Source organism: Ranitomeya imitator, chromosome 7 (assembly GCF_032444005.1).
Source record: "Ranitomeya imitator isolate aRanImi1 chromosome 7, aRanImi1.pri, whole genome shotgun sequence".
Classification (NCBI taxonomy): domain Eukaryota; kingdom Metazoa; phylum Chordata; class Amphibia; order Anura; family Dendrobatidae; genus Ranitomeya; species Ranitomeya imitator.
The window spans coordinates 196822494-196843796 of NC_091288.1; the positions used below are offsets into that span (position 1 = coordinate 196822494).

Sequence of the window (21303 nt, forward strand, 5' to 3'; positions counted from 1 at the left end):
GTAGTCATAAAACAAAATAGTTAAAATAGCACATCCTATAGATCAACTTTACTTTGTACTCATTTTTTTCAAACATCCTTTAATTTTTTAAGCCCTAAATTTTTCATTTCCGCAAGGGTTAATACAGGGAGAAATTAGGCCCCACAATTAGTAACACTTTTTTTCCTGAATTCGGCAATATCCCACATGTGGTCGGAAACTACTGTTTAGGTACGTGGCAGGGCTCGGAAAATCAGAAATGTAATTTGGCTTTTGGAGAGCAAATTTGGCAGAAATAGTTTGTTGGATCCAGCTGTAGAGCCCACAAAGTGCCAAAACAATGGAAACCATCCCCTAAGAAGATCCCATTTTGAAAACAACTTCCCTCTGGAAATCCATCTAGGGGTATAATGAACATTTTTGTCCCGTAGGTATGGCATCGATTTCTTTACCATGGGCTGTGTGAAAATGAAAAATTACATCTGTTACATTAATAAGTTGATTGATCGTAACATCTTTCATCTTTATGAAGGCTACAAAGAAGAAAAGGAATCGGTAAATTATTACCCTACTTCTCCCAAGTGCAGTAATATTCTATATGTGGTCATAAACTACTGTTTGGGTACATGGACGTGCTCAGAAGAAGGAGTATCACTTAGCTTTTGTGGCACATATATTCCAGGAGCAGCTTTTGAGCGACATTTACCGGGTCTTTAAGGTGTCAAGATAACAGAAATCCCCAAAAAGTGACCCCATTTTACAATTTACATTATCTTAATCTTCAGGTGTAGTGAATATTTTGACTCATCCGGCTGTTTCAATAAGTTAGTGCACAATGAAAATTGCCAACATGTCATTTTAGTGCCCAATTCATAATGCCTATTTTGTGCTTCTAGAGACATGTTCCCCCAACAATATTATAAGTGGGTTGTGCAGAACTGAACAGGTGATGACTCATCTCAGTATGAGGTCTAACACCCCAACAATCAGCTGAAAACAGCTTTGGCAATGGCCAGTAGGAAGCGATGTATGGGAAGAATACAGCAGCCCCAGGTGGCTGAAGCTGCGTATTGTAGTACATACTACAACTGCGAACACCGAGCAATTGGGCTGCCACATTTCCCCAAAAAGCACTTACTCCCGGCCTCTCTGCCAGAGCAGTTTTCAGTTGATTGGTAGGTGGGCCGGGCGTTGGATCCCACCAATCTCATACCAATAACCAATCCAGCAGATAGCTCATCAATTGTTAAGTCCTGTAGATCCCTTATAAGTGGATTCTCTCCTCCGCAGCAACGCAGTACAAAACAAGACATTAACTGTGGTTTTGGCACACTGCCATCATTGCAGGATATTAGACCTTTCAGTTTTGGGCTGTGTCGCCCCACAACAGTTGTATGAAAAGTAACGCAACAAAAAAACATCTGTGCAACTTGTCTGCCACTTGCTGTTGTGCAACTGTTTTAAAGCTTCAATTTTGCCATAAATGAGACAGCAAAGTCGCATATAGGTTGCATGTTGTGTGCAACTTGAATTGAAGACTATGGTAAGTGAATCGGTGGTGTGACTTGTGACCAGCAACAGAAAATCCTACTTTTGCCCATTTAATGCAGGTTTCCTACTTTTGCCCATTTAGTGCAGGTGTCCTACTTTTGACCATTTAGTGCCTGTGTCCTACTTTTGCCCATTTAGAGCAGATGTCCTACTTTTTCCCATTTAATGCAGGTGCCCTGCTTTTGCCCATCTAGTGCAAGTGTCCTACTTTTGCCCATTTAGTGCAGGTGTCCTACTTTTGCCCATTTAGTGCAGGTGTCCTACCTTTCTAAAAGTTACTACTATTAAAATCCTTTATTGCCCAATATTTGACTTCAGAAAATATTAAAAAAAGACAGAACTCTGATGGCCCAAACAAATGCCAATTCTTGTCTGATTTTTATGGTTTTACTTATTCATTTTTTAGGTTTTTATTTTTGGGTGGTTTTAAGCCATTTTCTTCCCACAACAGATTTATATTTTGACACCTTGGAAATGACTTTATTTTAAGATAAGTAATGATTTATCTGTTGTCTCCGCAGGTCGGGAATAAAATAGAACCTATAAGATTCCAATTTCTGTCCTAGTAAGTGTTCATCGCTATATCAATATCCATCTCCCCAATAGTGCTGATCTTCAAGACAACCATTCGATGACCTCTCCTTCCAGATTTGGCAGGCAATATGATGCCGGAAGCGACAATACCCGTTGTTAGGGTTGGCGGAACGCACCGAGTATATATGTTGAGGAGAGCCATAAGATCAAATACTTGATTAACCTCAAGACATAAGAGGTTGAGCGAAGCGACCCATAACGTGTATTGTTTAACCTTACAAGCTTTCTTAGATTAAAAGTGAGACCCTAAAGATGGCTGCCATTTCCTGTCTCAGCATACCATGCGGCTGCCTGGCTGGTATCCAAGATGACGCCCACCCTGATGACCTCATGGATCCACCCACAGTGACACCCACCTTGATGACCTCATGGACCAGCCCACCCTGATGACCTCATGGATCCACCCACAGTGACGCCCACCTTGATGACCTCATGGACCAGCCCACCCTGATGACCTCATGGATCCACCCACAGTGACGCCCACCTTGATGACCTCATGGACCAGCCCACCCTGATGACCTCATGGATCCACCCATGGACTTGCTCATTGCCCAACCCACTAACCAATGGAATGCATCCTATCACTCCCATTCTAGGGCTAACCGAGCCCCCCTTACAGGGGGTATATAACCTTGTGACTTGCCTGAATAAAGCCCTTGGAGCTGAGCCATAGATTGATCAAGGAGAGTTTACATCTGACTGTGTGTGTGTCATTTGTTTATTTCTTTGGTGCACCTGATCAATATACATTAGGCCAGGAGTAGGCAACGAGTGAATATATATATATATATATATATATATATATATATATATATATATATATATATATATATATATATATATAGTTCAACCTAACAATTTGGCTGCCCAACCTGGGGCCAGCAGAGGAAGAGCCCTGAACCCTGAGGACCGGCGACTGGAACGGCAGAACGCGCTGAATACCCCGAACGTGGAGACTGATCACCTCCTTATCAGAACACGGTAAGTCTGCTGATTTTTATAATCTGTAGTCTTTACCTTGTGTCCTTCGGGGTATCCTGTGCAGATTGCCTGACCGTGTCCGGTTTTCTTGGTATCTGTAAGACGGCAGAAGGGTCTCTCCGCTGCTGGTCATTCAATTGCAAGAACCGTCACATGTTTTAGTTGCCTACTGCCTGTTATGTGTTGTGAGGAGGGGAGATGACTGGTAGTTAGAACAGGAAAAGCAAGTTTTTTTTTTTTAGAGAAGGAGAAGCAAGTGTTAGAACAGGAAAAACAGGTTTTTAGAAAAGAAAAGCAAGAAAAAAAAAATATTTTTGTCTGTGGTACAGTACATGGTTGTCGCCTGTGATAAGATTTTCAGTTCTGTATAAGAGAGACTAGGACCTTGAGTGATTGACTCGGCCTAGGGGGGCCCGGTACAACTTGGAGTGAGATGACTCAGTTCGGCGCCTAATAAATTGTGTAGCGGCTCATTACAACTTGGAGTGAGATGACTCAGTTCGAGCTAAATAAATAAATTTATAGTTTTTTTGCCCCGTGGCATCGAGTGAGTTGACTCTGCACGGGGACTGGTAAGTTAGGGAGCAATTTGACTAAGTAGGGAATAATTGGTTTGTAAAGTACGGAACACGGAAGTCAGACAGGGACCACGTGACAAGAAAGAATATGAACTGAGTACTGCAGACTCAGTTCTCTTTAGAATCTCAGGGTTGAGTCATCTCCCCCGTCTTATTGTTTGTTTGGTGTTTGTTATCTTGATAGAGATATAGATATCTATAGAAAGATGGAGAAATTAATGCAGTTCTGCCGTATTGGCACTAAGCCAAATTCAGATGGCAAGTTAGACCCGTGTACATTAGTAGCGACTCGTGAAGGGAAGAGTCATGTTAAACAATGTAAAAAGCTTATGAAGTTGTGTGGAATGCCAAAAGGGGGGAGGTTACAGCCCCTGGAATGGAAGATTGTCTTGAAAGAAAGAAAAGGTATCCTAGAAGATAATGGATTGTTGTCTACTGCTAGGGCATGGGAGAGAGTCTCTGAAAGTCTGTATAGAGAAAATTGGGTAGAAGAGGAAAGGAATAAAAAGGGCAGAGTTTTGAGTTATGTGTATTACAAAAATATATCCTGTGAGGGGCCACCACCTTATAATAGTGGCCCAGAGCCATGTGCTAACCCTGACGGCGGCCATCTTGTGAATGGCAAATTTGTTAGTGCTGATGGCGGCCATCTTGTGAATGGCAAATTTGTTAGTGCTGACGGCGGCCATCTTGTGAATGGCAAATTTGTTAGTGCTGACGGCGGCCATCTTGTGAATGGCAAATTTGTTAGTGCTGACGGCGGCCATCTTGTGAATGGCAAATTTGTTAGTGCTGACGGCGGCCATCTTGTGAATGGCAAATTTGTTAGTGCTGACGGCGGCCATTTTGCGAATGACAAAGGTACTAGTTCTAGTAGCAGTCATTCTGTGGTTGGCAAAAGTGATGCTACTGGTGGTGAACATCTTAGTCTAAGGCTACACACCACATCACCAAACCCTTGTTACCCAGTAATGACCACTAATGGCCAATACTATATTCCTTCGGGAAGTGAACAGGCTTTGCCCATGTTTCCTGTCTCAGTGGTTTCCAATGGGGCACCGACCCTTTCCCCTATCACTCCTGTCGTGAATCCAGTTATCCTCCCACCTGGATCATCCCCGGCACCGACCCTTTCTACTGTCACTTCCACTACCAATTTAGCCGCACACCCACACGAGATGCTCCAAGCAACGGCCTCTCCTCCCAATGCTTCCACTACAACAGCACTCTCACGCAGTGTACCTAACCCTATACCCGGTACCTCACAGGCTCTCTCGCAGCCAAGTGTACACCTGTATGGGACGGTGGCAACTGTATCAAGGGGGGGCTCAATCTGGGAGGGGGGTACCAATAGCACAGGAAGCACAAAGGGGAGGGAATGTTGGCAACCTGTTTTTGAAAAAGAACTTCCTGATGGACCCTTGTTAGTGGTGGGAAAGGGTGACATAACAACAATGGAGACAGACGCTATTGTTAATGCTGCCAATTCTCGGTTAGAGCATAATGGAGGTGTAGCTAGAGCTATAGTGGAAGCAGGAGGGGCGACTATTCAAGCAGACAGCCAAATCATTGTTGAGTCACGTGGTCAGATAGCTGTTGGGGACATAGCGGTTACTAAAGCTGGCAATCTTCCGTGTAGAATGATCATACATGCGGTGACCCCTACTTTTGACCCTATTCATCCAGACGTTAGTGCTCAACAACTTCGTGCAACAATAACTCACATTTTAGAGTATGCGAATATTAGTGAGCAAATTGAGACCTTGACAATTCCCGCCATTGGTGTTGGCATTTACGGTTTCCCTGTTCATGCATGTACAAGGGAAATTGTTGGAATTATAATAAACAAGTGTAGCCCCCCAAGCATTTGCTGTCTGTCTGAAATCAGGTTAATTAGTAATGAGGACAGGACTGTTAAAGCTTTTAAGACTGCCTGCGTCACCTGGACCCCACACCATGATACTGGAGCTGCCCAAATAGAGCCCCTCATTCCAGGACTGTTACCTCCTCCTGCTCCTCATACACAAGGGATTACATCTGTACTCCCGGTGCCATCTCTACTCCCGCCTCAGGTGCCACCACCAACAGTGCCAATGCTCATGTCTGAGGAGCCCACCCTCTACGTCAAGTTTACCCCCCAGCAAGCTGCTACTCTGTTGAATCAACTTCCCGATCCAGAAAAACAGCCGATGCCTTTCTACAGAAGTATGCTTCAAATCCAAAGGAATTACTCAGCCACGTGGCAAGATCTCATTTCCCTGGCAAATCTTAAAGCGGGCGATGCATATTGGCCAGTTATGGAGATCACGTTCAATGATGCCTCACTTGCCAGTGACACCACATGGGACTCTGGTATTTTGTTCTGCCAACAACTTAAGACATGGGCCTCAGATAAGTTGGCTGATCAGTCAACATCTTTCAAGGACATCACGCAGGAACCAGGGGAATCGGTGGAGAGATACCATGCTCGCTTAGCCCAAATGTTTAGTGACCTTGGCTTCAGTAACCAAGTAAAAGTTCAACGGACACTGCTCGTCTCCTCTTTTGTTGAAGGCCTTCGGGAAGCTCTGAGGAAGCAATTTCAAGCAATCAGACCTGAATATGCTACATTGGATCCTAAGGATGTTTTAACAATAGCTAAGGGATTCGAAAAAACACTCCCTGAGAAATCGATAACCTCGAACAAAAAGACCCATATTCTATGGACTGATGTGCAATATCAAAACCAGAAACTTCAATCACCTCGTAGCAAAGATGTCTGCTTCAATTGTGGCAACCCAGGTCACCGAAAACGGGATTGTAGGGCCCCTTTTCCAAGACGCAGATACGGGAATCACAACGAGGATAATCGCAGATTCGACTATCCTCGTTACGATGACCAATACTACGAACGACCACTACAAGCTCGGATGCATCCAGATGTCAATCACACCGCAGCTCTGATGGATCTAAGTACCCGATAGGACAATGGCAAGCCCGTGTCCACTACTTTGGCTTCTATGTCTGGTCCTATAGCCAAAGGAACTATCAACGTTCAAGGCAAACCCTTACCGTTTCTTGTGGATACAGGTGCAGCCAGAAGTGTTATCAGATTACAGGACCTGCCTTTTCCCGATCTGATATCTTCTGAAGTCGTGACATGCGTGGGAGTGGATGGCAAGCCTACCTCTAACAAGCTCACCCGTAAGATACAGGTTGGACCATACGAAGATGTGTTTATGCGTCTAGTGGTGTCCCCCACTTGTCCTACCAACCTTCTGGGAGCAGACCTTCTCCAAAAGCTGAGAGCAACTATTGACTATTCATCAGATGGTCTCACCATCACCCTCACTGACCCGCTCGATCCGAGCGAAGAGTGTCAACTTCAAGCTGCACCTCTGCTTATGATGATGGATGAAGCTGCTAACACAGTCTCGAGTGTTCCGCCAGAAGTGATGTCACAAGTTCCATCTACTCTATGGTCTACTGGCCCTGAAGATATTGGACGTCTTGCTGTGCCCCCTGTACGGGTCATTCTTAAACCTGGAGCTCAGCTTCCTAGAGTGCCCCAATACCCACTCAAATCTGTCCAGGAAGAGTCTTTGGCCATTCAAATCAAGACTCTCTTGGAGAACGGGGCACTAGTCAAATGTAACTCTCCCTGTAACACACCTTTGTTTCCAGTAAAGAAGAGGACATTAAAAGGAGAAGCCCCAAAGTATTGTATGGTTCAAGATCTCCGGGCTGTTAACGCAGCAACTGTACTAGAAAGTCCCATTATGCCCAATCCACATACATTGCTGTCGGAAATACCATCAGATGCAGAACGTTTCACTGTCATAGACCTGGCCAATGCTTTCTTCAGCATACCACTGCATCCAGAAGATTGGTACCTGTTTGCTTTCACTTACAGAGGATCACAATATACCTGGACGGTCTTACCACAAGGAGCACAGAACTCACCAAGTCATTTCTCTCAGGCCCTTGCCACTTGTCTACAGCCGTGGAGAGAAATTAACCATCAAGTTGTCCTACTTCAATATGTGGATGATCTCCTACTATGCTGTCCTAATCAGGCGATCGCTGAAGAGTCAAGTCTCAGTCTTCTTCTTCATCTTGCAAAACAAAACTGTAAAGTGTCCCTCAATAAAGTCCAGTGGTGTCAGCCTAGAGTCGCGTTTTTAGGCCACTGTCTCTCTCCAAAATTGAAACACCTAACGGATGAAAGGAAACTTGCTATTAAGAACGTTCCTCTACCAAAAGGACCTAAGCAGTTACAAGCTTTTTTAGGACTTATCACATATTGTCGCCAATGGATTCCGGATGCTTCCAAGCTGATGCAACCATTGTACAATAACCTTAAGACGTCAGCGTTTCCACTACGTCCCAAATCTGTGGAAGCCTTCTATGCTCTTAAACAGGCCATACAGTCTGCACCAGCTCTTGGAATCCCAAATTATCAACTACCTTTTTACTTGTTTGTCAGTGAAGTAGCAGGACATGCTTCCGGAGTCCTAGCACAAAAACATGGGGGAAGAACAAGACCAATCGGCTATTACTCTGCCCGCCTGGACTCGGTGTCTCAAGCTTCCCCGACTTGCCTCAGAGCCGTTCATGCTGCACATATGCTTCTGGACAAAACTTCTGATATCATCTTAGGACATCCGGTTCTCTTAATGGCTCCACACGACATAACAGCTATTCTGGGCCAGACTCAACCTAAACACCTGTCGCTACAGCGTCATATGAGACTCCAATGTTCCCTCTTGATTCCGGATAATGTCACTCTTGTCCGCTGCACCATCCTCAACCCGTCCACGCTGCTTCCTCTTTCCAGGGGGGATGTGGATGATGATACTGATGCTCTTGAAGAAGATGCCTCTACACACTCAGAGGATCATGACTGTCTCGAACAAATGCAGGAAGAAGCAGCCTCCAAGAAAAACGTGTCTGAAGACCCACTCCCACATGCTGACCTGACGTTCTTCACTGATGGTTCCAGATTTGCAGATGAAACGGGAAGGTTCCATACGGGATACGCAGTGGTTACACATGACCAGGTCATCTCAGCTGGATCACTACCACCGCACATGTCTGCACAAGAAGCGGAACTTAAAGCTTTGGCGTTGGCTTGTCAGGAAGCGACGGAGAAGGTGGTCAACATCTATACGGATTCAAGATACGCTTTCGGAGTGGCTCTTGATTTCGGCAGTATCTGGGCAGCCCGAGGATACCTAACGTCCAGTGGAACTCCTGTAAAACATGCTGCTACCATACAAGAACTTGTGGCCGCTCTAGATCTACCTTTGGAGGTTGCAGTGATCAAGATCAAAGCTCACGGGAGATTGGATTCTCCAGAAGCAAGGGGGAACTTCTTTGCTGACAAAACAGCAAAAACCTATGCTGCGGATCCATTTGGGAAAGAGAAAGCAGCGGTGTATGTGTCACAAGACACTGAAGAAGGGACTAAAGGCTCTCTTATGAGGATTATCCAACTACATCAAGACAAGACATCAGATGATGAAAAGAAGTCATGGCAAGAAGGAGGAGCTAAAAAGGATGAAGATGGAGTCTGGAGGATGAACAAAAAGGTCTGTCTACCCCGTAATCTGTACCCCTCAGTGACAGAATGGGCACACGGTATCACCCACAGAGGAAAGAATCAGATGAATGACCTGATTTGGAAGACTTATATGGCACCTGGAATCTCTACTGTCACCCAAAAATATTGCAAGTCCTGCCTTGTGTGTGCAACATGCAATCCAGCACCGTCTCAGAAAGTTACGCAGAAACATTTGGCTAAACCACTCTATCCCTTTCAGAGAATTCAGATCGATCACATTCAAATGCCAAAAGTAGGGAAGTACGAGTATGTACTGGTAGTGACTGACATGTTCTCAGGATGGCCCGAAGCCTATCCAGTAACAAACATGACTGCCAGAGTGACTGTTAAGAGACTGATGACTGAAGTAGTATGCAGATATGGGGTCCCAGAGGTAATTGAGAGTGACCAAGGACCTGCGTTCACTGCAGCACTGACTAAGGAACTATGGACATTGGTGGGAGCGGATTTGGGTTTACATACTCCATATCACCCCCAAAGCAGTGGGAAAGTAGAAAGATTGAACGGCACCTTGAAAAATAAAATACTGAAAGCCAGTCAGGAGGTCAGACTTCCTTGGACAGACATTTTGGCCATTGCCTTATACTCAGTCAGAAACACTCCAAGGGGTCCCACTAAACTTACACCATACGAGATTCTTTTTGGGGGGCCTCCAAGGTTGGGGCAATATTTTCCACAACAGCTAGCCTTAGGAAGTGATACTCTAGTAAAATATGTCATTGCCCTTACTAAAGAACTGTCAGTAGCACATGCACGAGTTTTATCATCCATTCCAGATCCAGATTCCAGTGAAGGTACCCATGCTTTCCAACCCGGTGACTACGTGCTGGTAAAGAAGTTCATCAGAAAGACATCCCTGGAGTTGAGATTTGAGGGTCCCTACCAAGTGCTTCTGACAACTCCTACTTCGGTCAAACTTGAAGGAAGACCGACGTGGATACACGCCTCTCACTGCAAGAAGTTTGTGCCTGCATCAGAACCTTCTGCATAATGTTGCATATCCTTTACTTTGTGTGTTGTGCCATTCTATACTCCTTTGTAGGAGCACAACAGGTCGCAATCACCCAAACTGGGGGGGTGATCACATTCTGGTATAATACTACTGCACACGTTGCTTCTTTTAAATTTGATTATTGTGATGTAGTACAGTGTGACACTAAGTGGGTTTCCTCACCTTCCACAATGAGTCAATCGGCACAGCTGAGATCAGGACAGCAATATATATGTGTTGCGGGTGATGGATGGGGACAAACTTGTAGTTCATGGAGGGCAGTCGGGTGGAACACTGGTGAAGATTGGGGGTATAGACCAAGCACAGCCTTAAGAAAACAGGACTCACAGGGTAAATCCCTACTCACTAGGATGACCCTCTCCCGTACAAAAGTCCTCAAGCCCTGTGATACCACTGGCCAATGCAACCCTTTAGTCCTCAACCTGGAGAACCCTCAACCTGGCGATAGTGGCACCTATCTGCTGGGTACATATGTAAATGGTGTGTGTGCCAGTTGTGCCCATCTAGGTCAATTCATATTAGCAGATATAAAAGAAATGTCGCCAAAAGATAAAAAGAAGCTTTCAAACCCTCTAATGTCAGGTATCCAAAAACTTAACAAAATGACAGCCATTGCAAACCCCACATTTGAAGATATTCTTGCCATTGAAACAAGATACACTGAGACCAACTTATGGTTGAAGTGGATGAAATATACAGCCAATCAATATAATAAATCCAATTGCTTTGTCTGTGCAGGAGCAAGACCCCACTTAGGATCGGTCCCTTTAGACTTACCCCCAGATGTGGAAAAATGTTTTCTGAGTCTGTTTACTAACAAATCCCTTGATGAAACAAATTGTGAAAACTGGAAAAAGAAGTACCCCATAGTCACAAAAACACCTAATCCAGGTCAAGGCATTACCATATACCCAGGAAAATACACCTGTTACACTAATACTGAAGGGAGCATATTTTTGGGTAATTTCACAAAGGGATATTGCAGCAGATATAGTAATGCAACCAGAGGAGACCTGATCAACCAAACCCAGTCTATTTCTGATGTTTTCTGGATATGTGGAGACATGAAGATCAGAACTCATTTAGAAGGAGAGTGGTTAGGAGAATGTACACTAGCCAAAGCCATAATGCCCTTCTACATAGCAACAGAAGGTGAGGAAGCCCTAACTTCAGAAAATCTCCACAGAACAAAACGGGAAACAAATGTGGAACCAAAAGGCAGTTTTGACCCTCACATTTATATCGATGCTATAGGAGTCCCAAGGGGGGTACCAGATGAATTTAAAGCCAGGGATCAAGTCAAAGCAGGTTTTGAATCATTTATCTTACCCTTAGTGACTATAAATAAAAATGTAGACTGGATCAATTACATCTATTATAATCAACAGAGATTTGTCAATTACACTAGAGAAGCTCTTCAAGGTTTGGCAGACCAACTAGGCCCTACATCAATAATGGCATTTCAAAACAGAATGGCCCTTGACATGATATTGGCAGAAAAGGGAGGTGTTTGCAAAATGGTAAAATCTGCATGCTGTACCTATATTCCAGATAATACAGGTCCCACAGGAAAGGTTACAGTAGCCATAAAAAAGCTGAATTCCCTACAGAAGGAATTTAAAAAAAATTCAGGTGTAGAAAATCCCTGGGACCAGAACTTTTCATGGATGAAGGGATGGCAGAGGTGGCTAGCTCAGATAGGCATAGTTATCCTTGTCGTCCTAATCATTGCAGCTATTATTGTTTGTTGTGTTCTTCCCTGTGTAAGGAAGATGATCGAGAAAGGAGTAAAAACATCAGTGCCCATTTTCCTAGCTCAAGAGGTGAGTTATTCTGCACACATAGAACAGCTAGGCCCTCTTCAGTCTTTTATAGTCCACAACTAGGCAGTCAGAGCAGCTGTATGCAAGTTTGTGCCTACTTCAGTCAGGATTGCTGAGCGCCTCCTGGATCCATCACACACATTGTAAACTTCTTAGACAGGTAGGGACAGAGTAGGATCTGACCTGCTTCTCAAAGTCCAGCTACAAAGGGAGGTTTTCCACAAGGGAAAACTTGTCTCAAACTGGTGAAAACTCCAATTCCCCCCTCCCAGGCAAGACGGTCAGATCTAGGATGTGTTACATCAGGGTGAGTGACATGTGTATTTTATGTAACCATGGTGATGGGAGATTGGAGAGTAATAAAGCCAGCAGGTAGGAAAGTCCCGAGGACACGGGTAGCGCGCTCCGATGTACCTCCTGATATATCCATAATTGGTCACACATTCTCTGGTGTCTATAGCATCCATATTGTCATGATTCAAGCCTCTGATGTCATAGTGACACTTAATACTGGTGGGTTAGGAAACCACGGTGGGATCAAGATAAAAAAAAAAAGGTTAATAAAGTATTTAGGGGGGACTGTTGAGGAGAGCCATAAGATCAAATACTTGATTAACCTCAAGACATAAGAGGTTGAGCGAAGCGACCCATAACGTGTACTGTTTAACCTTACAAGCTTTCTTAGATTAAAAGTGAGACCCTAAAGATGGCTGCCATTTCCTGTCTCAGCATACCATGCGGCTGCCTGGCTGGTATCCAAGATGACGCCCACCCTGATGACCTCATGGATCCACCCACAGTGACGCCCACCTTGATGACCTCATGGACCAGCCCACCCTGATGACCTCATGGATCCACCCACAGTGACGCCCACCTTGATGACCTCATGGACCAGCCCACCCTGATGACCTCATGGATCCACCCACAGTGACACCCACCTTGATGACCTCATGGACCAGCCCACCCTGATGACCTCATGGATCCACCCATGGACTTGCTCATTGCCCAACCCACTAACCAATGGAATGCATCCTATCACTCCCATTCTAGGGCTAACCGAGCCCCCCTTACAGGGGGTATATAACCTTGTGACTTGCCTGAATAAAGCCCTTGGAGCTGAGCCATAGATTGATCAAGGAGAGTTTACATCTGACTGTGTGTCATTTGTTTATTTCTTTGGTGCACCTGATCAATATACATTAGGCCAGGAGTAGGCAACGAGTGAACATATATATATATATATACATATATATATATATATATATATATATATATATATATATATATATATATATATATATATATATAATTAGGTGCGTTCGCAACCCGGGGTCCACCGTGCAGGAGAGGAACCTGCTGCTGGCAAATAGCGGCACTATATGGCGGTATAAGCGAACTCTGTTAACTCCACAGAGTCGCTAGGAACAAGATGCTGTGCCCTGTTAACCTCACAGAGGTACACAGCTACCAACCAGAGCAAACTGTGGTCATGCAGTCAGAGAAAACTCCTCACTGGAGGTGCCGGTATTCTAGGGGCTTATTTCAGCCAAACCCTAGCTGCATCCAGACATGACCACACTGGCGCTGAGCTCAGACATCAGTTTGATACTACCGTATGGCTATGCCGCCATGCAAACCTTTTATAGCTGCAGCAACTTCAGGACCTTCCTAGAGGACCAATGGGAGCTGCTACAGTACCTGAGCAACTTCAGGACCTTCCTAAAGGACCAATGGGAGCTGCTGCAGTATCTGAGCATGTGACCCCCGACCGCCAATGAGGTCTTTCCCTGGGCATGCTCAGAAGGGGAAAAGCAGACGTCTGCTCGCCGCTGACCAGTACTGGCTACAAAGGCAGAGCCTGGAAGAATAGTAGTAACCAGTCGCCCAGTATCAGCCTGAGCCAGACGCTGGGACAGACGTCTCCGCTGAGCCGGCTCCACTGCGGCTGGAGAAGAATGGGAGACTGCAGCGGAGAAGGTTCGAGATTCCCCCTGTGCAGAGGTGGGAACTCGACACCTAACACCCGTACAGGACAAAGAGGAAGAGCTTGCCTTTCTGTAGACACTGAATATACTGTATACAGAAGCTTAATTACTTTGACTATCATTCCAAAGCATCTGTTAGATGCATGAAGTGACTGGGGTATTGAAATATTTCAGTTTGCAATGTACTTTGTGAACTTTAAAAAAAAAAAAAAAAAACGTATATGATACTTTTCCCGTACCTCTAACTCTACACTTTTCTTGTGTTCATAAATTCAATTACCTGGCAGTCGCCTCTGAAAACCATTAATGATAATTTTATTCTGCGTTAGCTCTGAAACTCCAAGGCAGATTCTTATCTGATGTTGCGTTTTTGGAATTCTGATGCTTTGTGCTGAGGCTGAACAGTACAGGCCTGGCAGCAAGAGGGAGAGAGTTCAGAGAGGAAAGGGAAAAAAAATAAAGGCTTTTCTTAAATAGGAAATGTCCTATCTTCATTTACAGTTCAAAGACAGAAGCAAAAAAAAAAAGGGGAGATTCAGAGATAAGGATAAGATAAATTATACAGGCTTTTCCCTGGAGTAAAGAATGCTTCAAAGCAAAGTTTCACAATTGTCTGATCGTCTGCACAGCCTCTTCCATCCATGTTACCGAGAGAAAGGGACATTGAGCTGGTGCCAAATGAATGAGAACCGATACCAGAATTATCATTAATTGAGGACATAGATGTCCAAGAGAGAAATGATTTTTAAAAAGCACACATCCAAGATTATAGCCTGATGAAGACCTTGAGTTGAGGTAGAAACGTTGCTAGTGTGTCAATCGAGTCCACGCGCTAAGTTATATTAGGCTACTTTCAGACATCAGGTTTTTTGCATCAGGCACAATCCGGCAAATTTAAAAAAAAAAAAACGGATCAGTTTTTTTTCCGTCGGATCCGTTTTTTTCTCATAGAGTTGTATTAGCGCCGGATTGCGCCTGTGTCCCAACGTTTCATCCGTTGTTTGCCGGATCCATAAAAATTAGTTTTCTGGCAGACGGAGAAAACATCCAGAGCAACATTTTTTATGTCACACAACGACTGATCTGGCCAAAAACGTATGAAACGCAGGTGTACATGGTTGAATCTGGAGACAGGATCCAGTTTTTAAAAGAAATCATGCATTTCCAGAATTCATGTTTTCTCTCTCGCTTTCTATAAAATTAGCCTTACTCCTTTGGGGACTTGTGGTTCCTATGCATTTTGGTTGAGCGTCACTAGCCGGTTGATAGTCCTGTGAGCCCCTAAAGTTCCTCCTGGCACTTTTTTATCCTGTTTTCTCCCTGCTTGGAACCAAATCAACATAATCTAAAGATTTTCTAGTATTTAAAAATAATATCCATTAAAAAGGTGAGTGTTGACACTAAGGTCTACAGGACTCCAAAAAAGTGCCAAGAAACCAGCTTTCAGCATTTTCTGTTATCCCGTAGACCACCTCTTCAACTAATTCTAAGGAAAATACAGCAGGAAGCTGAACAGGAGGTCAGAGGATGACAGGTCTCTGTGTGGTCCAAAAAGTGGTCCTCACACCCACTGGAGATTTATAGAATAATCTGGATAAGTGAAAATAACTGTAGATTAGATGATTTTCATATTGGATCATATAAATCAGTAATGAGGAATACGACCTCTCCACTATACGTAGATAAAACCATTTCTTGTGCGATCCAAAACAGAACATGCGTGAGGGTACGGTGCACAATCTTGTAACTTTTTTTGAAAAATGGGTTGTGACAGCGGGTAGAACTGTAAAAAAGCGTCGTGGGTAGGGCGACCTCTGCTGCTATCTGATGGCGTCTTCTACCCGCTGTCTGCAATTGGCTACTCTCACAAGCCATTTGGTCAGAAGGTCCAAGTTTGTCGGCCGAACCGTCACATATATTCTATTTTGGATCAAACAAGAATAGTTTCACCTACTTCTCATAGTGGAGTTGATTATTACTGATTCACACACATTAGATGGTCAGCCACTCCCGCCAACATTCAGCTACAATATATATTATACACAAATATAAAATTTCCTGCGTCACGTTAAGTTCTGGCTGCTTCGATTTAACTCCGTCTGACAGTCCAATGAATAAACACAACCAGATCCACTGTAACAGATTAAACGTATTACACATTCTAATCTACGCCACTGAGGTCTTCATCTCCTTTTTATTCATTACTGTATTGATTGACTAATTGCTTTTAAAGATTCTCCTCATTTGCGTAGGATTCAATTCTCCTCATTTGGAGATTTCATTTGCGTTTTCAATTTTGAGCCGAGGTCAGGAACATTAAGAAGGTGCACGGGTGATGAGCAGATATAAATCCTCGGGGGTTTTGCTGCATGATGGCCTTCAATCGCTTAGGGCTAAAGCTTTTGATTTTGCAAGGATATGCCAAAAAAATGAATATCTATCTATCTATCTACTATATAATTGTCTAAGGGTCACTTCCGTCTGTCTGTCCTTCTGTCACGGTTATTCATTCGCTGACTGGTCTCGGCAGCTGCCTGTCATGGCTGCCGCGACCAATCAGGGACGGCCACAGTCCGGAAGAAAATGTCCGCTCCTTACTCCCCGCAGTCAGTGCCTGTCGCCCGCATACTCCCCTCCGGTCACCGCTAACACAGGGTTAATGCCGGCGGTAACGGACCGCGTTATGCCGCGGGTAACGCACTCCGTTACCGCCGCTATTAACCCTGTGTGTCCCCAACTTTTTACTATTGATGCTGCGTATGCAGCATCAATAGTAAAATGATCTAATGTTAAAAATAATAAAGAAAAAAAAACCTTATTCTCACCTTCCGCCGTCGCGTCCTCTCCTCGGCACTGCAAGCGGCAGGTTCCACTTCCAAAGATGCTATGGGAGAAGGACCTTCCATGACGTCACGGTCATGTGACCGCGATGCCTCGGTCATGTGACCGCGACGTCATGGAAGGTCCTGCGCTCATACCAATCCTGGGACCGGACACCGCACACAAGCGCCGGAACTACAACGGGCTCTTCGGATGGTGAGTATGTTTCTTTTTATTTTTTAACCTGTTACATACGTGACTGGGCAATATACTACCTGGCTGGGCAATATACTACGTGTCTGTGCTGTATACTACGTGACTGGGCAATATACTATGTGGCTATGTGCTGTATATTGCGTGACTGGGCAATATACTACGTGGCTGTGCAATATACTACGTGGCTGTGCAATATACTACGTCGCTGTGCAATATTCTACGTGGCTGGGCAATATACTACGTGACTGGGCAATATACTACGTGGCTGGGCAATATACTACGTGACTGGGCAATATACTACGTGGCTGGGCAATATACTACGTGGCTGGGCAATATACTACGTGGCTGGGCAATATACTACATAGCTGGGCAATATACTATGTGACTGGGCAATATACTACGTGGCCGGGCAATATACTACATAGCTGGGCAATATACTACGTGACTGGGCAATACACTACGTGGCCGGGCAATATACTACATAGCTGGGCAATATACTACATCGCTGTGCAATATACTATGGGGCTGGGCAATATTCTACGTGGCTGGGCAATATTCTACGTGGCTGGGCAATATACTACGTGGCTGGGCAATATACTACGTGGCTGGGCAATATACTACGTGACTGGGCAATATAATACGTGGCTGGGCAATATACTAGGTGGCCGGGCAATATACTAAGTGGCTGAGCAATACACTATGCGGACATGCATATTCTAGAATGCCCGATGCGTTCGAATCGGGCCACCATCTAGTGTATATATTATATATATATATATATATATATATATATATATATATATATATATATATATATATATATAATATATAGCAGATCTCTCGAGTCTTTCAAATGAAAAATATGAGAAGTTACATGTTGATACATTTATTTATTCTTTTTATAAAGGACCCCATTGCCCATTTGCAAACTGACGATTTATTTTTACACACTTACACTGCCATGAATTCAACAGTGTTTTACAGACATTACCATCGCTGTCCCCATTGGGGCTCACAGTCTAAATACCTAATCTATAACTTTCAATTAAAGTATCTAATAAAAATCAGTGCAAACAAAATATCTGCATCAGTTGTACACTATTCCCAGTTATGGGTTACATAATTTTTATTTGCATTGCAGCACAAAAATATTTTCATCGCTACATTAGAATTTATTCTCATTTCATATCTTTTTTTTTTTACTGTATGCGATAGATGTACGACATAACAAGGGTACGATACATATGCTGGTCATAAAAAAATAGTTAGGAGATGGAAAGAGTAAGAAGAGAGAGAAGAGAACAGGGAAAAAGGAAAAAATATAAAAATAGAAGGACAGAGAAAATGCAATACAAAAAAAAGAAAGTGCATGAAAAAGGAGATGGAAAAGAGAATAGAAAACAGTGAACAAATGATGAAAGAAAAGATCTAAGAATGGAGAGAGAAAATAGAAAGCTCAGAGAAGATAGAAGGAAGAGGAGAGTAATCTCAGGACAAGACAGGAGAGGGAGAGAAGGGAAAATAAGTACAACAAAGAGATGAGAGAAAGTAGAAAGACTGCAAAAGAAGGGGAAAGAATGCAATATACAGTGACATGTAAAGTTTGGGCACCCCTGGTCAAAATTACTGTTATTGTAATCCGTTAAGCAAGCTGAAGATTAAATGATCTCTAAACTTTAGGCCTAAAGTTAAAGATGACACATTTCCTTTGTATATTAGGCAAAACAAATTACATTTCAATCTTTTACATTTTAAAAATTACAAAAAGGAAAATGGGCTGATGCAAATGTTTGGGCACCCTGAATGGTTAGTACCTAGTAGCACCCCCTTTTGAAAGTATCAGAGCTTATAAACGCTTTTTGTAGCCAGACAAAATCTTGTAATTCTTGTTTGAGGGATTTTCGTCAATTCTTACTTGAGAAATTATTCCAGTTCTGTGAGATTCCTGGGGCGTCTTGCATCGTCTGCTACTGTGAGGTCTAGCCACAGATTTTCGACTATATTCAGATCAGGGGACTGTGAGGGCCATTGTAAGACCTTCAGCTTGCACCTTTTTAAGTAGTCTATTGTGGATTTTGACGTGCGTTTAGGTCCATTATTCATTTGTAGAAGCCATCCTCTTTTCAACTTCAGCTTATTTTTTACAGATGGTTTTATGTTTGCATCAAGAATTTGTTGATATTTAATTGAATGCATTCTTCCCTATACCCGTGAAATGTTTCCTGCGACATAGGCTGAAACACAACGCCCAAGCATGATTGATCCACCACATGCTTAATGGTTGGTGGGATGTTATTTTCCTGAAATTCTGCCCTTTTTTCTCCACACATACTTTTGATTATTGTGGCTAAAGAGTTCTATTTTATCCTCATCGGTCCACAAGACTTGTTTCCAAAATGCATCAGGTTCTTTAGATGCTCTTTTGCATACTTTTGACTTTTTTTGAATTTTATGGTGAGGACGCAAGAGAGGTTTTCCTCAGATGACTCTTCCACGAAGGTCAGATTTATACGGGTGTCTCTGAACAGTAGAACAATGTACCACAACTCCAGTGCCCGCTAAATATTTCTGAAGGTCTTTTGCGGTCATGCTGGGGGGTTCTAATTTGCCTCTATAGCAATCCTACGAGCAGCTCTCACTGAAATTTTGCTTGGTCATCTAGACTATCTTGACCTCCACTGTTCCTGTTTATTTGCAGTGTACATTGTCTTTCCTTTTATTTGACTTTTTAGCCTCTGTTGATTTTTTTTTCCCACTTTTGACTTTTGTTTTGTTGTGACCTTTTATTACACTATTTAATTAAAGGTATTGTTTTTTAGGGTTTAAATTTTCTGTTTGTTACTTTGTAAGGGCTCTTGAGTTGTTCATTTCCTTGTTGGCCATTTCTTCAGAAAGCAGAAGCCTCAGGAGCTGTAGACTTTTTGCAGGCCTAATATGTAATCGACCAGGTGTCAGGACTTAGATGCACACTCATCTGTAGGAACACATTAAAGGGAATCTGTCAGCAGCATTTCACCCCAAACTTTTACTTTTTATATGCGTATGTAGTTCAATTAAAGACTAGTCCACAAATACCTTTATACAAGGCCAGTCCTTTGCTCCATTACTGAGAAATCAGCATTTGAATTGATATACAAATGAGACTGAAGAGCTATGGTAGATCGGAAGTTTGTCACTCCAGCTCTATTCCCTGCACATCGCCGACTCCTGCTGCTTGACTCTATGCTGTGTGACTTCCGGCAAAAGAGCTGTCAGTCAAGCAAGAGGAGGCGGAGCTGAGCGGGGAAAAGAGCTGGAGTGACAGAGGATTCAGATCTACTGTAACTCTTCAGTCTCATTTGCATATAAACTGCAACACTGATTTTTCAATGATTCGGCAACGGACTGGTCATGTAAAGGGCTGGTCTTGCCTCAAAGTGCTCGAAGCACAAATAAAGAGTTTGGAAAGTGAAATCCTGCTGACAGATTCCCTTTAAAGGGTTGTGCAGGATTAGAGACAAAGTTAAATTATTGCAAAAACAGCATTATACTGGTCCACGGGTTACAGGTGGTATTGCCGCTCACCATCACTCACTTTAAGGCAGCTGAGCTACAATGCCAGGACAGCAACTATACACAAATTTGGGTGAAAATAAGACATATTTTCTCTCCCTGGACAGTCCTTAAGTTTGTGATACAGTTAGACAAGTGTACCCCAGGTAAGTAGTTATACATACCTGGGTGAATATACGTTCTGCTACATGGTAGATTGAAAAATGACACAACAACAGTCGGGCCTATAATTGCTTAAATATATTTTACCATTTTGTGTACGCAGCACTCCTGCAACACTATGTGTCACCATAGTAATTTTATAAACAAACCCTTCCATGATAAGTGTTCTTAAGACGTAAAGGTCAGATATAAGTGGGTAAAACTTCAGTATCACATGTAATGATAGGCACTGAGATCTGCGTGCAAGCTGCATACACAAAACAGAGGATTTTTACTCTTTACAAAGTAACTTTGTGTTTTTAGACAAAATGGAGCCGTGTAAAAGTGCATACAAGCAGTAAATTCGACAGCGTAGCCATGTACCCACATTATCTTTGGTAAACAGAGCCCTCTGGTCATACTTAATTTTTACTTTGACAAATTTCCGCACTGCGAAACACGTTAGTAA

At 43.4% G+C, this 21303-nt stretch overlaps 1 protein-coding gene across 2 annotated transcripts in view; it reads right to left on the minus strand.

Annotated features, from left to right (window-relative positions):
* The window catches only part of MAD1L1 (mitotic arrest deficient 1 like 1), a 740224-nt gene that overhangs the window by 308628 nt on the left and 410293 nt on the right, over positions 1-21303 (minus strand). The window contains exon 1 of one of the 2 annotated variants that reach the window (XM_069734327.1): positions 3142-3252. The exons of the other annotated variant lie outside the window; for it this stretch is intronic. The gene's annotated coding sequence lies outside the window, so the exon portion shown is untranslated. Of the gene's footprint in view, positions 1-3141; positions 3253-21303 lie in introns of those variants that run through there. 2 annotated transcript variants of the gene reach the window in all.